The sequence below is a fragment of the Ixodes scapularis genome, unplaced genomic scaffold (genome assembly GCF_016920785.2).
Source record: "Ixodes scapularis isolate PalLabHiFi unplaced genomic scaffold, ASM1692078v2 ptg000769l_1__unscaffolded, whole genome shotgun sequence".
Taxonomy (NCBI): domain Eukaryota; kingdom Metazoa; phylum Arthropoda; class Arachnida; order Ixodida; family Ixodidae; genus Ixodes; species Ixodes scapularis.
Window position 1 is genome coordinate 396,563 of NW_024610033.1, and position 16,251 is coordinate 412,813.

The following is a 16,251-nucleotide window of genomic DNA, read 5'->3' on the forward strand; positions in this document are numbered from 1 at the left end:
CATAACAGTGTCTGGAACTCAGCGCGTGTCCTGCGCTTTGCCAACCCCAGCGCATGGCTATGATCAACACTGGCGGCATATAATCGGCTCCAGATCACGTGGCCGCTTGTTCTGGTTGTGAGTTGAGGGGGTGAAAGCTGCTCGTTTTTCTTAAATTTTTTTCTGGGACTTATATTGCGTGGGGTGAAGAACGAACGCGTGTTTCATAGGTCATTAACGTTATTGATCCGTTTTAAGCGTTATTTCCGAAAAGTACAAAAATTGTTGCATCGCTCCGTTAAGGAGCGGCACGGGACTTTGTCGGGTCAGTCTCGCTCTCGCTTGCTGTTACGACACCAAATTGCCGCACGGTTTTCTGCTGTCTTGACGCTCCTCTTTTATTTTGATTGGCATAAGTTCGCCTATTAAATCTTTGTTTTTAGTTCCCTGTTCATCCTTTCGTCACCTTCATTTGTGACATTTCTAGTGGAGGTGCGGGGTACCGCATCTCCACTAGAGTACCCAATTCAAGAGGACCGTCCGTGGAAACTACCGAGATCCGAGGAAGCCGCCGTGTTCGAGGTTTGCTTCCGGAATTTAGTCTATTGACGGGGAAGACACACCACCATTCGACGCAGCCGTCGATGACCAACCAATCGTCCGAGACTCCCGCCGCTACCTCCGCCGTCATTTACCTGTCCGTCGCCCCTCGGAATCCGACAACCTTCTAGGTCGAGATCTACGAAGACGTCAACGACTGGGTTGAGCAATACGAACGCGTGGCACGCCACAAGAGATGGACAGCTGAACAATACCTGCAAAACCTCCACATTTCCTTAGAGCGAACTGCGAGGCACTGGTTTGAGAGCCATGAAACTTCTCTCACGTCATAGGATACTTGCAAGGCCGAAGACAAAATAACTTTCACGAACCATCAGCGATGACAACGAGCGGAAGACCTCCTGCAAGTGAGGACACAAGGCCCTAACTACACGGCCAGCAGCTTCGTTACAGCTGCCAGCTGTCAGCAGCTACAGCGGCCTGAGGGTCGGCGCGGCCTGAGCAGCCGCGCCGACCCTCAGGCCACCGAAGAGAAGAAGCTCCGCGTTCTGATTAGAGGGGTGAAGGAAGACATCTTCGGCGGCCTTCTTCTCATACCCCTGCTACTGTGGACGAATTCGTTGCCGAAGCAACGAACATCCAGCGTGCATTGTCGGTCCGAGCCAGCCACCACACCCGACTTGCCGGAACGCCTGTTGCTTCAACTCTGCAATCACCACGATTCGACCTTGGTGGCATCGGCACTGACAACCTTAGAAAAATTGCTGCGACGTTGTAAGGGAAGAGCTCCGGAAAATTCTACCCGATGCTGATCGGCCCGCTTCGATTTGCATCGCCGAGGTTGTCCTAGAAGAGGTTCAGTGAGCTTTTGAGACCGAGGCGCCCACCAACCTGCCAGCTCCCAAGAAAAGGACGCTGAGCTACGCCGCAGTCGCCCGATGACCGTTGCCCCTTTCTAGCCTGTATACTGCGCCATCGCGACGTGAACCCACAGCACCGCAGCACGTCCGCCCAGAGCAACCTTCGCCAAGGAAGACGGACGTCTCGAGGAAGGCCGACCAACGCCCGCTGGGTGACTACTGCGGGGAAGCCGACAATGTGTACCGCCGATGACCCTACCGAGAACTTGGTCTGCGCGGGTTTTACCTGAACGACCCGCGTTGACGGAGCGGCGAGAGCCCACGAGACGTTCACCCTCTTCTACGGCCGCTGCACCCCGAGGAGCTCGCTCAGATACTACAACACCCTGCATCGCCTCATCAGAGGTCCCGCGGGGACAGCCTGCCCCCCCCCCCCCCCCCCCCTTCCCTCTGCTTAACCGGGAAAACTAAGTGCGGCAATACCGAGAGGTGGTGCTTTCAAAAACGAGCGACGCCAATATCCTCTACAAACATCGGAGTGCTCCAACACTAGCGACGAGACGCTGCGAAACGACGCTTCTGCGACGGTGTCAAATAACCTCGACGTCACCATCGACGGCCACGACGCGAAGGCTTTGATCGACACCGGAGCAGACCATTAGGTTTTCAGTGGGAAGCTCTCTCGCCGCCTTCGGGACGAGATGACGCCGTGGAATGGCCCGAAAACACGAACCGCCGGCAGGAATCTCATCATGCCAGTGGGAAGGTGTATTGCATGCGTAAACCTCTACGGGGAGACCTGTCCAGTAAAATTCGTCGTGCTCATTGAGTGTATGAGAGTCGTGATCCTAGGCACGCACTTCTTGTCTCAGTACGATGCTGTCGTCGTCCTTGGTGCAAGCAGCTTGACGCTGCGGAAGCTCGTCCTACCTCCGGAGGGATTCAAAGCGACGCCAGCCGCCGTCCGAGTCATCGCGAACCACCTGAACCTGCCGCCGCGGTCAACTGTTCTTGTGCCCATCGTGACGGATACATTCGCCTCAAGGAAAGGTCTTCTAAAAGGCGACGTTCAACTGCTTCTCGCAAGAGGAATAAGCGTCGCAAGGGGCGTAACAGAGCTGCAGGATGGACGCACTGCGGTCCTCGTGACAAACTTCCGGCAAGAGTTGCAGCACCTCAAGAAAAGTGCCGCTGTGGGACACGTCGAGGAACCCCGGAACGCCGCCGAAATCGCTTCGACCTGCGATGGACCCTCGCCATCAGAGCGTACAGTACACCGCCGCCGCAGCTCGACTTTAACCCGAAGCTCAGTGCACGGAACGACGATAGCTCAGAAACCTCCTTGCTGAATCCAGCGGCTGCTTTGCGACGACGTCGAAAGTGCGCCAAACAACAATTGCGAAACATCGCATCGTTACTAACGGCGATGCGCTCCCTGTGCATCGGCCGCCGTACCAGGTCAACCCAAAGGAAATAGAGGCCAGTCACGGAGAAGTGCAAAAAATGCTCAATAACATCATCAAGCCTTCAGGCAGCCCGTGGGTCTCTCTTTTCGAACTGGTAAAAAAACAAGGACGAAACGCTTCAATTCGGAGTAGATTACCGGCGTCTTAACACGGTGACGAAGAAGGTAATTTATCCAATCCCCCATATCGATGACGCACTGGAACGGGTGCGCCGCGCCTGATATTTTTCGTCGATGGACCTGAAGAGTGCTGCTGGCAGATCGAAGTCGACGAGCGGAACCGAGAGAATACTACCTTCGTCGTGCCCGGTGGACTGTGCGAGTTCAAGGTGAGGCCCTTCGGACTGTGCATGGCGCCGGGAACTTTCTAGCGTGTCATGAAGACCATACTGGAAGACTTCAAATGGCAGAGCTGTGTCTTATACCTCGACGACGCCGTGGTACTCTCGACCAAATTCGACGAGCACAAGTGACGCCTTCAGGCAGTTCTTCAATCAATCAAGACTACCGTACTCACCTTCAAGCCGAGGAAGTTCCGGTTCACCTTCAGCGAGCTGAAGTTCCAAGGCCACGTTGTGAGCAACGAAGGTGTTCGTACTAACCCTGAAACGATTCGTGCCGCAGCAGCATTTCCACCACCCACCGACACGAAGGTCGTCTGAAGATTCGTGGGACTTTTCGCGTACTACAGGCGGTTCGTTTGAAATTTCTCCAAGCTTTCTGTGCCGCTCACGCACCTCACAATAGACATCAGGAACTTTGAATGGAGAGACGAATAACAGGCATTGGACGAGCTGAAGCAACGACTCCAGTTGCCACCCAGTCTTGGCAACTTCGACCAATTAGAAGAAAAAGAAGTTCACACGGACGCCTGGAATACAAGACTCGGCGCGGTACTAGTCCAACGACAAAAGGGTACAGAGCGCGTAGTCGCCTACGGTAGACGGACGTTGTCGAACGCGGAACGAAATTACTCGACGATTGAGAAGTAATATTTTCCCGTCGTCTGGGTCCATCACGAAACTCCGCCTATACTTACACCGAAGCCCTTTCCGAGTGGTCAACGACCACTTGTCGCTATGCTGGTTAGCGAGCTCTAAGGACCCATCGGGGCGCCTCGCTTGATGGCGCCTACGACTGCAAGAATACGACGTGATCATGGTCTACAAGTCAGGGCAAAAACAAAGCAACGATGACTGGCTGTCGAGAGCCCCCGTCGACTCAGCTACCGGCTGTGCCAGATCTGACGACCACAATTACTTTCTTGGCGCAGTGAGCGTTAACGGTATGGCAGCGCTCCAGCGGGAAGATCCTGAGCTGCACGCACTGATTGACCACTTGGAGGAACGACGGGATACAATTCCCCGAGCCTTCTAACATGCCTTGCGAGGATTCACGGTCCGCAGAGGTATTTTCTACAAAGAGAACTTCGGGAACAGCAACTCGACATGGCTCCTGGTGATTGCTACCTAGTATTCGAGAAGGGATCTTTCAAGCTTGCCACGACGACCCGACATCAGGTCACCTTGGCTGCAGCAGGACTCTCACAAGGATCCGATAGAAGTACTACTGGCCCATGCTCCCGAAGACTGTTCACCTCTACACACGATCGTGCCACGAGTGCCAGCGACGGACGAAACCCCCAACGAAGCCTACAGGCATCCTGCAGCCGATCGCACCCCCAACTGCACCGTTTCAGCAGATTGGAACGGATCTACTGGGACCTTTCTCGCCATCGACGCAGGAAAACCGTTCAATAATTGTGGCAACTGATTATCTCACTCGGTATGCCGAGACAAAAGCACTCCCGTCGGGAACCGCTGATGAAGGAGCGAAGTTCTTCGTTGAGTCTGCTGTCTTCCAAGACGGCGCTCCACAAGTCCTGATTGCGGACCGAGGCTCCTCGTTCATGGCTCAGCTGACAGAAGAAACACTCCGCCTGATTCACACCGACCATCGCCGAACCGCAGATCAACGGGCTGACGGACCGACTAAACAAGACCATCGCCGACATGGTCTCGAATACAAGACGTGGGATGAGGTGTTGCCCTGCGTACAACACCTTTTCAGCTTGTGTACGGCAGAAAGGTGACGACGATTCTTGACAGACGATGGCACCGACGACGCCCAGCTGTCCACTTAACGAGCAGAAGAGGTACGCCAGACAGCCCGCATTCGCCTAAAGGACCAACAACGCGTCGACCGTGGCCGGTAGAACCTCCGTCGCCGCGACGTGGAGTTCCGGGCCGGAGACAGAGTGTGGGTGTAGACGCCCATTCACCGCCGCGGCCTCAGCGAGAAACTGTTAAAATGCTACATTCGACCGTACAAGGTCATTCTCCGCGTTGGGAACTTGACCTACGAGGCGCTCCCCGCGGAACCCGACCATCGGGACGTCGCCAGACGCGACCCGAAGTGGTCAACGTAGTTCGACTCAAGCCTTTCTACGAGCGTGAGGATTGTGACGCCGCGTGTTTATTTCGTCAAACCATAATATTTTAGCCATTTTTTTTTTTGCTTTCACACTGCAACGGGACGATTCGCATTTTAAAGGGGGGGGGGGGGGAGGGGGGAGGGGGAAGGGGGATAATGCCGCGCGCAGGGCCGAAGAAGCAACGCTCGGTCACGGAATTCTAGAAGATTCGTGCTTATTCTTACTGAGGTCGTGACTTCTTTTATCACTTCGTCCTAGTTTATTATTGTCGAAAGTGCCTGTTCATTCTCGCCCCGAACACGCGAAGCTCGAAGCTTCTTTGGCAAATATTCGAGATAGTGACGTACACTAGGTAAGGAGCTGCGCGGGAACTTGTTGGATCAGCTCGCTCTCGCTTGCTGTTGCGCCGCCAAATCGCCTACGCCTTTCTGCTGTCTCGACGCTCGTCTTTAATTTTGGCATTGCACTATTTTGCATATTAAACGTTTCTTTTTAGTGCACTGCTCATCCTCTTGTCGCCCTCATTCTTAACAATATTTCCTTGCTTGCAGCTACGATACGTATTCAATCGTTGAGGCAGAATGTTTTACCCAAAACCGATTCAATAAATTTATCAACATATTTTTGTGATAAATTGAATCTTTAATGCGCCACTCTCTAGGGCTTAAAACTTCTCATTTTTTTCTTCAGAATTATATAGATTAAGAATGACAACCTTAATGTCGGAAATGCATGAACTTGAGCATATTTATCTTTTATAAAAAAAAACAAAAAAAAAACACGAGTGCTAATATAGTGGTTCCACGTAACAGCGTAAGATATTGATGATAAATTAATCGAAATTTTCTTCAAATATATTGTTTTCATCGGTCTAAGTCTGGGAAACACGTAAAAATATGGTATAGCAGTTCTTTCGCCGAATCTTCACCTGTGAAGTATAATGTACTATCGTGGACACTGTTAGCTATAACACCGCAGCGGCGGCCGTCCCGTACCCCCAGCGCCTCATAGCAGGCGCCGTCCGAAACTCCGCGCATGCGCCGTGTGGCGGACTCGCTCTTCCCGTTTGCGAGCACACCCTCGTTTTGTCGTCTGCTAGGCGCAGAGCAGGCGATGCCACAGGGCCGCTCGTCTGGTACCCTGGCCCTAGCGAACTGGTTTCAAACTCATTTTAAACCGGCGATTTTGATTGGGGGAGATTGCAGAGTCATTAAGGCATTAACCCTGTCTACGTTTTTTTTTTTTTGCTTTTTTAGAAACAGGGTTTCGCAACGCATCTTTCACAATATGCGCTCGCAAACCAGTATGAGCGCAGCAGGTGTGATACAGAAATAGACTTATCTCCGTTTCACCTAAAGTCCGAATGCAGCGTACGCTACAAAACGACATAGCCAATCAAATAGTGGCAAAGGTGCAATGTCACGGAGTGCATCACCGGGAGACACAATAAGGTGCAAAAAGTGAGCTTTTGTCGCTTTTGGTAGGCCCTATCGTCTCGTAGCGTCCGCTGCGCCTAGACCTAAAGTGAAACGGAGTATAACTGCAAGTTTGTCCCATAAAAAAAAGAAGAAAAAAGTAGTCTACCGTGAGATTACAATTAGTGGCGATGATTATCCTTAGCCAGCGGAGTCAGGGAATCAACCGTGGACACCACTTACGCGGTGGTTTGCTGAACCGTGTTCAGGGAAAATTGGCAAGAGCTGTGGCGTCGTCTGCTCTGTGCCTAGCAGACGACAAAGCGAGGGTGTGCTCGCAGGCGGGAAGAGCGAGTCCGCCACACGGCGCATGCGCGGGGTTTCGGACGGCGCCTGCTATGAGGCGCTGGGGGTACGGGATGGCCACCGCTGCCGTGTTATAGCTAACAGTGTCCACGATAGTACATTTACCCTTGCCAAACAAATTTACAATGTTTCCGAATAATAACGATATACTAATTACAGAAAGATTTCGGTAGGATCATATGTCATCGTCTAACAAGGTACTTGGATTATGCTGTAAGTATGACCCTAACGCTCGAGAGTTTCGTACTTTTAGTCTTTTTTTTGACACACCAAGTATATAATAGCTCCATTAAAAGTTATTCGTAATTTTAAAGTTGTTATATTATTGAAATATATCAAGATATAAACGCAGGCACGGCTGCCAACACGGAAAGACAATTTCCCTACCGAACAACAGAAAGTTTCCTATTTTTACCGAAATTACCCTTGCTTTCCCCAATCATTGCATAATATTGATTATGTTGCAGTCGCTGCGGGTCGTCCCAGTAATCGTTCAATTTTCACAGAACGAGTAAAACTTCACTATTTACACCGTTCAGAATGATACGTGGACATTCGAAAGCTTGCAAGGCCCAAACGTTCAATCGTTCACGTTCATCGTCGTCGTTCTCTTTTTCTCCCCCTTTTTTTCCGTACCCACGTGCCGGGGCATCTTAACAGACTTCATTCTTTTCTGCTTCTACTCCCTGTTCGTATAACGCCACGAAGGTTTATCGACGTTATACTCTATTTCATACTGAGCGTGCAACGCTGTCAAAGCTACTGGCACGAGCATGGGGCTTGATCTCGTTTATCGTTTGCACGCGTCCTCGCGCAAACGAAATCATAAAGGAAGCCACGGGCTCGCGCCAGTAGCTTTGACAGCGTTGCACGCTAAGTATGAAACAGAGTATAGTTGCAGAAAATATTCATTGTTTGCTGCATCAAGTCCACTCTTACCATAAGAGAAATTTATATCGACTTTACACCACGCGTACGTTTCGCAAAAATGAGTTTATCGGACCAAAACCGTGGCCAAGGCCAATCTGGCGAAGGGCGATTCAAGTTTTCGAATGAATAATCCGAACCTTCGCCGTAGATGTTATGCGCGCCATTAAAATATCGTGTTGCTTTAAAATTTCATTTTCAATTTTTTTTTTATAATAGTTAGTCCAAACCAAAGGGTGCAACATAAGCGACAGTTCTCAAATCTGAACACACGGAACACGACACAGTCAGTACAATTTCGTGCTCGACACTTTACAAAATATTTAGTCATCGTATATCTGTATCTCGAGACATCGCAGTGTCTTTTCTTGTACTCAAGCTTTCTTTTTCGACAAGGCACATTGGGGCTCTCAGAAGCATCGACTTGCCTTTCCCCTTCCTCCATAGGTTTCACGAGGGCGAGGGAGCGATTGAAATTGTATTTGGCCAAAAATGTTTGAGTGCTGCTCAGTTTTGCCCGTTAGTCGCACAACAGACCGCGAAACGGCTTGAGGGAATAACTCAAATATAGCCAGAGCCGCTGTCATTCAATGTTTTCTAAAAAAAGAAAAGCATAATTGAGATTCAAAAGTTCCAGATATATACGCTGCCCAAAATTCCCCCCAAATTAGCAAGATTTCACTTATTCGCACATAGACCTGAATATTACCTTAATCTGGGAAATTTCTCTCGAGTTGGCAGCCCTGCACTCACGTGTTAACATTCTGTACTTTCAGGGGCCATTTAAAAATTCCCCAAAAAGCGAAAGCAGAAAGTGTGACATTCATACAAGGAAAGTGTAGCACTAAACTCCGTTTCACTTTACCACCGGTCGCAGCCGACAATACAATGGAGTCAACCAAACAGTGCCAAAAAAGCATCGTCTCGGCAATCGTTGCTCTTGTACGTCTGCTATTGCCGGCTAGAACAATCAGGAAGGAAAAAAAACGCATTATAGCGTTGCGATCATTGTGCTTAATTACTCTTGTTGAAAAAAGCAAACAAGAAAGCGCGATGAATAAACGACGCTTTGCGTTTAAACCTGCGACAGGTGTGCTGCTTATTCAAGAATATAACGATGACGATCGATTGACATCGCGCCGATCGTTCGTCACACGATGACCTAATATAAGAGTGTTTCAGTAGAGCGTTCAGTCGTTCCCGCTGCGCTATCCACAATCCGCTACGACCTCCGCTATATGTAGCGTAACGAAAGCGCCATTTCAAGTTTTAGTAGAACGTTCGCGACCCGCTACTCAGATTACAGCGTTACAAGAGAGCTAACGCAACGCCGTTAGCAGCTCTTTTGGAGGCACGGAGGCTTCCGTAAAATAAAGGTTTGTAAGGCAGCTCTTTACAATTGTTTTATAACGTCACTATCTTAATATCTTAATATTTCTTTATTGAAGAAAGTCTTATTCCTTGTTTCTTATTTAATAAATCATTATCACCCTACTGAAAAAAACTATGTGAACCCATATGGCAAACCATATGGGATAGTATGGATCTGTAGGGTTCCATATGGAAAATCATATGGCATGTTATGGATTTATATGGTTCCATATGGCTGAACCATACCGAGCCATACCATACACATATGGTTCCGTATAGTTGGATATGGCTGAACCATACGAAGCCATACCATACACATATGGTTCCGTATAGTTGGATATGGCTGAACCATACGGAGCCATACCATACACATATGGTTCCGTATAGTTGGATATGACTGAACCATACCGAGCCATACCATACACATGTGGTTCCGTATGGTTGTATTGTCTGGCCCATACAAAACTATATTCATTCATATGGTCGCACCAGTACCATATACTCAACCGTTTACGTTCATATGACTGCAAACAATTCCACCTTATTGTCACGCGCGTCGCCGACCAAGCCCGCTCTTTGCCGAATGTTTATCGTCTTTAAATCCTAGGCAAGGGTCTCGAGGTTTGATGCCTGGGAGCGGACGCGCCTTTTTGTTATTTCTGTAACTTTTGAGTTCTGGTAAATTTGAGAACCCTGTTGCTTATTTGAGGTTTGAATGTTCTAAGGGCCGAACCTCCTACGCTGAATTTTTCAGGAGCCCACTTGTGTACATAAGGAGCTCCATGTTGTGAGCCGGGGTCACTACCGCCCCAGCGTTTGATTGGAAGCGGATATTCTGCTGGTAGCTGTCACACCAGGTAAAAGAAATGCCGGCCGTTGTCCCATATTCGGTCTCGCATAAAACAAATTGTGAAAACAGCAATTCGAAGTTGTAAAGTGGCGCAGTGGTAAGGTGTCTGTTTCATAATCAGTAGAACACTGGCGACACTGGTTCAATCCTGTCACAGGTTCCGTGAAAAAAAAAGATATCCTATGAAAACAAATTTATAATTTTGATAGGACCGCTGACGGGATGATAGGTCCAACCCCCGGTGACGGACTCACGTTGAGGGGAGAAGGAACAAGACAGACTCCTTTTTTTTTAACCACAAGATGGTTTACTGAAAATCCGATAGACATAAAACAAAACAAACAAAAGTCTCCACAGCGAGGCACACCGGACCGCCCCAGAGAGGAAGCGCTCAGGCGCGACTTATCATGAAAACACGGCGCTCGTTCAAAGACCGTTTTCTGCAATTAAGTACTTCCACACAAAGGAAGAAAAAAAATTAAAAGGTGGATAAACTACACAAAGTAATATGGGGGTAAGTGGCGCGAACCTGAGTCCGGTGAGCCATGGGGGTGACGCGGCCTCTTGCGATGCCGACCGATCTCGGGAGGTCGATGTGCGCTTGGGTGCTGTCGGCGCGGCTCCTCGGCACAGGCACTCACCCACGAACGCACACACACTTGGGCGCCCAAAGCAGCGCTTGGACCAGGCAGCCCAAACACCTCCCGCGCTCAGCCTTCCGTCGCTACCGCAGTGTCGCCCAAACTTCGCGTTGCGTTCACCCCTCGGCCAAGTCTTCGCGCGCACTGCCTTGACTCGGCCACACACGTCACACTGGCAAGCCCCGCAGTGAGCCTACCCCAGCTAACCATAAAGCGCACCCCACTCGGACATCTGGAAGCTATTCGCAACATTCCGGGAAGCGAGTCGCCCATCGCTACTGACTAACAACCTCGCCAGAAATGTCTTCGGAACGAGGGGGGCGGGGGAGGGGGGGGGGGGCAGAGGGCCATAAAACAAAAAGCAAACGACACCCGAACCACCCTGCCGCTCAACGGGCGGGGCAAGGGAGCGTCCGGCGATCGCATGCGCTTCCTCGCGAGAACTCAAAAAAAAAAAAAATAATAATAATAGTCGAATTTCGTGACTAATCCCTATAACGCAGGGGTCTCCAAACTTTTTGGCCAAGGAGCCGGATTGGGAACTTCTCGCAGTCTTGAGGGCCGGAAGGCAAATACATATTATAATTCATTAAAAGCTATATTAATAAGCCCTGATGGGCATTTAAATAGAGGAACTCAAGTTAGAGTAAAAACGAGAAGCAATCAAGGGTGGATTAATACATATACTTTATTTCGAAATTCAGCATATAGGTAATTGTGACATACGATAAGTGTGACCCAGATAACCCAACAGGCATAAATCAAAGCGCATATGAACTCTGGAATATTGGCACAGATAAAAAAAAAACTAACGAGAACGGTAAAACTGTGATGACAATATGCAATAGTTATCAGGCATGACTCATATCACAATATACACGAGAACGCAAAGGAATTTTAACGTAGTTACAGATATGAAGCAGGAGACTAAGCACGGTGAACATGGTGATGACAACATACGACTATATGCCACAAAACACTAGGCAGTATTTGAGTTGGAATGCGTCAGAATTTCGACACATTTACCCGGACATGAAGTGCAGGACTAATGTGAGCGGTGTAGCTGATTCTTCGGCTTTATTATTTCGCTGAACTGGAGCTTCAAGCTTGATGAACCAATAATTAAAAGGGACTTCAAGTGTTCAACAGACAAGTTAGCTCTGTACTTGGATTTTACTTACTTCATCTTTGAAAATGTCTGCTCACAAAGGTATGTACTGCAAAAACCGATACATACCCCTAAGCAATTTATTTCAGCTTTGGAAATTGCTCAGAGCCCAAGGCTTTGTAAAACTGTATCAAATTTTCTACCTTGTAGTTTTCCTTCAGAATGGAGTTTGACTGTAAGTCAAACTACATTCTGAAGGAAACTACAAACTGTAAGTCAAACTACAAACTAAATCTCCTATCGAGGTCAGAAAACTGTTCGAAAAATTGCCTCTGAAGGTATCTGAGGATTTCCATTGCGAAGAGTGAGGGGAATTCCACATCAGTCTCTGTACGGAGCTTTGCACAACAGGGGAAGTGATCCCATGTCTGGTTTCGCACTTGTCTTTCGAAGAGCTGTAATTTCACCCTGAATCCTCTAATATTCATGTATACGTCATGAATAAGACGTGTCTCACATTGCAACCTCACATTAAGCTTATTCACGTGCTCCGTCAGGTCTACACAGAACGCTAATTTCCAAAGCTACTTACTGGTCGAAAGCAGCGGTTCTGGCCGCTTCTTGTCTGCGAGAAATTTCCTTATTTCTTCTCCAAGGTTGAAAAAACGCGACAGCACTTTACTGTAACTCAGCCCATCGCACGCCCAAACGTCTACAAACTCCGATTCACCATCTTTTAGGAATTCACGAAGCTGGCGATGATGAAGCCCATGCGACCTTATGTGATTCACGGCTAAAACCACAGGTTTTAAAACAAACGACATGTCTACATATTTCTTACCGAGTGCCTGCTGAAAAATCATACAGTCCCCCCCCCCCTCAACGCACCGCTTGCGCGACTGAAGCCGCGTTCGAGATTCTTCTATCCTCCGTCCACCCCTAAGCTGACAGTGCACTGAAAGCTGCATACCCGCTGAACCAGTCAACTCCCGGTCTTTTGCCACGTGATCACACCCTCTCTGCATATTATTCACGAGCGAGATCTGTCGATAAGAGACATGCAGTCGATTGGTCCGGCGAACACGCAGCTTCCACCGCGCTGTCAGTTTTCGTGTGAACCGAGCATTCAAAATTCCTTTTTCGCTTCGGCGTCGGGCGAGAAATACGATCACGTGTTCCCTCTTTCCGGTACGTTCGGTGCTCGTCGCGCCGTCGCGTCTTTACGCGCGCTTCTGCCCGCACTGGTAGCAGCGGGCCTACTGGTAGCGGGCGGTGGGCCGGAGCTCAATATAAGCACCATGGCCAGCCGCGGGCCGGATTTGGCCAACGGGCCGGGGTTGGGAGACCCCTGGAACGCTTTTTTTTTTTTTCTTTTTTTGTTGAGGCATTTGGCGATATTTACAACATTTCTTTTCTATAATTGACACTGAAAAAAAAAACGAATATTGTCCACGAAACTTTGCTGAGCTAAACGGTATGGGACTCCCTTTCTTGGGGTAAGTGTAGGACAGTGGGGCTTGGGCCGCCAGCGGGCCGCCGCGAAGCAACGTGTTTGGGTGGGCCAATAGGGTTAATATTTTTCTAATGAGCAGCCGCAGACTGTTGCCGCGAAGCAGCGTGTATGGGTGGGCCAATTGGCCGTTAATATTTTTCTAATGAGCAGCCGCAGACTGTCGCCGCGAACGCAGGCGGGGGGTTAACACGATCCTCTGTGATACACGCGCCGTGCGAAACTGCCGGCATTTTTTCCCCGGGCTGTTGTGCCAGCTGCCGCAAAATTGCCCCACCCGCGTTTGATCCTGCGGTTCTTCCGTCATCGCCGAATGCGACGCTAGTCTTTTTGTATATTGTTTTGGGCACAAGTTCACCCCATTAATCGTTTGGTTTGCTTCAGTTTTCGTCGTCTCATCAATCGCCATTCGTAAAATTCTGGTGGAGGTCCGTGCCAACGCAGCCCATGAAACGTACCCCTCCGAGGCTTCACAGCCAAAGCCCAGTCCCCCACTCAAGAGTACCAACCGCACAAACTACCGAGACCCGAGGAAGCAGCTGCACCCAAGGCCTAACCCCGGAATTCTGAGTTTTGCCACTGGCGTGGCGAACAGCCAACCGACGCCCGCTCAGCTACATCTGCAAGGAAGCCAGCCACATCTATCGTGGACGCTCCTACTGCCGACTTGGGCTGCGTGGGTTCGACCTGGACGACCACGCCCGAGGTACGGCGAACACCCTCACAACATCCAAGAGTACCTCCGATGTTAGCCATCCTCAGCACCGCCTCTATGTTGTGAATCCCGCTCACCATCACCAAGACGTTCAGCGTGTCCAGTGCCACGACCTCGCCGACAGAGCCTGTATCCCAGGGACTCCGGAACCGGGAGGGGGGGAGGGGGGGGGGGGCAGGGGGGTCCAGATTCCCCCCCAGATTTCTCGGGACGGGCCGCCCCCCCCCCCCCCCCCCCCCCCCTTCGACTTCGAAGAAACGCAAAGCTCTTTATTCATCCATTGTAATTCCTCCAGTCAGCGAGGCGGCAGAAGAGGCTGGATCAACGCCAAATAACCTTCTTCCGCTTTGCCCAACAAGGTGGACTGTCAGAATGAAGTCAATGAAAAGGTTCGCTAAAAACCTAGTTCAGGAGACACTGAACGAGCTGCTACAAACAGAATATTCGATTGCAGGCAACAGCAGGGCCATTTTAAGGGTTATTGGAGGCTTCTGAAAATGTTTGAAACACTGCAAGGAATAAACATTTCTATAGCTATGTTCGGTCCATGCGAAGAGCCTGCGAGGGTAATGCAACATTCAACGTTTCGCGCCGCAGGTATCAAAGGGGCTACAGAGACTCTGCGAGGCAATGTCCCATCTGCGGTCTGATGTCGCGTTTGAAGAGTTGTTGGACTGCGCGAGCTCAACGGCAATGCGGCTAGGTTTGAAGGACCTGCGTAGCGCAAAGCTGACAAAACCGCCAAAAAGGCTCAAAATGAGCAACAAACATTCTTTACCTGTTGTACTCGATTGCAAGGCAGCGTTGCGAAAGGAGTACTTTGAGGCTATAGACTGCATTCTGAGTGAAACTCAACGGCGGTTTGAATAGCCTGGTATGAAGCAGGGGGGGGGGGGGAGGGGGGGGGGGCTAGTAAAACTAGACAGCATTTTGATTAACGCTGACGGGGGAAGACAGTTCACAACAGATGACCTGAAAGAGGCCCTAGGAGCTGCTTGCATGTGATTTTGACCTGGCCCGACTCTGGGCAGTTTTTACTTTTGCCGACTCTTTTATGCAACCTTGATTCCCCCACAACTGACTCCATATTGAGGACACTAAAGGCGAAATCCGACGAAAGTCGTGACCTCCTGGACCAAGTCGTAAAATATATGAAACTTCTTCATTCTGAGCCTGCATCTGTCGCTTCGGGGGAGCGCTCGTTTAGTGCCTAACGCCGCATTAAAATGCATATATGCAGCCGCATGAGTGAAGGGAGGCTAATACTCCTCCTCATTTTGCACATTTAAAAAGGAAGAATGTCGAGCTCAACCTGGACGACATCATCAAGGAATTTGTCTCCAGGACCACCGAGCAATTGGCAACCTTTGGTCTTCCTCGAGACGACTAACGCACGTGGCTTTCGGGCCTACATGTGTATCTGTTTCCTTCATCACGCTTTTGTGCACATTTTCAATATATGCATTAAGATGCCATTATATATATGTAATTATCTTGGTTTACTTCTTCATTTCATAGCGTGGATGTCTTTTTGATTCAGCATTTCAAGAATAATATACGTGATTCTCCGCAAACTCAATTTTGCAACGCTGTGTATCCCCGAAGGAATTTTTGAAATTCTCTGAAGCACTATGCGTAAGTGTTTTTGCCATATTAGTGAGTTTTGGTGGATCTTTGAGGGTCGGAAAGTGCATGCGCAAAAAAGCAGTGCTTGCATTCTACGCGTGTGCATTTCCGACTCACAACTGTTTTGCATATGAGCCACTAAAACTCCCTACTGTTGTTATAAAGCAGGAAGAAAAAGCGATTGCACATGCTAAGTAAGGAACTTCACGAAAATGATATTTGATATTTTATTAAACAGTAAGTAAAAATAAAACGACAGAAATTCGGCTGCAGCCCTTGTCTCCTATAATAAAATAAGCAAAAACAAAATGCTTGACTTCAGCCCCCCCCCCCCTGTCCAAATCTACTTCCGGAGCCAGGAAAACTAGCTGCGGCAACGCCTGGAGGTGGTGTTGCCGAAGACGACCGAAGTCAAGAGCCTCC

At 49.4% G+C, this 16,251-nt stretch overlaps 1 pseudogene; it reads left to right on the forward strand.

Moving 5' to 3' along the window:
* The first annotated feature begins 15,078 nt into the window (after positions 1–15,078).
* LOC120841239 lies at positions 15,079–15,592 on the forward strand (annotated as a pseudogene).
* Positions 15,593–16,251: the final 659 nt, after the last annotated feature.